We start from the raw sequence: 695 nt of genomic DNA, 5'->3' as shown, positions 1-695 counted from the left end.
ACAGTTTGGTGAAGACCATTCTCTGTCCCCCCCCCCCCCCCCCCCCCTTCATCCAGATCCAACACACACAACTGTCACCACATTCTCCGGCATTGGATGGAATCGGGAGGATTAGAACCGGTTGGTATGTTCTGGCCATGCAGGGCTCCATTAAAGAAATCTCCCCTCACTTCCTGTCATGCGGAACACAAGTTTTATCAGACAGGAAGTGACAAGAAAATCTGCAACAGAGACAGATAATAAATCTGAGAAAAAGAATATTTGATACAAATACCGTCACCAACGTTCCATCATCCCACCGAACCTGCGACCGTCCGCTCAATGCCGGGAGAGAGCGCCGAGCACCGCGGACATCACCGGGAAACCTTTATTACATTCCAGCAGCCAACATGATCTCGTCACCACCCAATCCCCCACCCATCCAACCAACCTAAAACAGTAAACTAAACATGAGATTGTAGTCCATCCCGGGGGGGCGGAGCTTGGAGCGGTGACTACAACACACACACACACAGGGACCATGGGGAACAGACGTAGCCCCCCTCCGGAAGGAAGGACGGTGTCAGAGATGATTGGAGGATCTCCAGCGTGATACACAATGTTCATGAGTCCCCAAGACAGGAAGTGAGAGGAAATCTCTGAGACGGAGCCGCGGAGAGCAATAAATGTTCACCACTCCACCCAAAACAAAGAGG

At 51.7% G+C, this 695-nt stretch overlaps 1 protein-coding gene across 1 annotated transcript in view; it reads right to left on the bottom strand.

The window, feature by feature from the left end:
- The window catches only part of LOC108802334 (microtubule-associated serine/threonine-protein kinase 2-like), an 83331-nt gene that overhangs the window by 81894 nt on the left and 742 nt on the right, over positions 1-695 (bottom strand). The window lies entirely within an intron of this gene.

The sequence above is a fragment of the Nanorana parkeri genome, unplaced genomic scaffold, assembly GCF_000935625.1.
Source record: "Nanorana parkeri isolate BGI_ZX_2015 unplaced genomic scaffold, ASM93562v1 scaffold2802, whole genome shotgun sequence".
NCBI classification, from domain to species: domain Eukaryota; kingdom Metazoa; phylum Chordata; class Amphibia; order Anura; family Dicroglossidae; genus Nanorana; species Nanorana parkeri.
The sequence above is the reverse complement of the archived record's forward strand: the minus strand, read 5'-3'. Positions and strand labels throughout refer to the sequence as shown.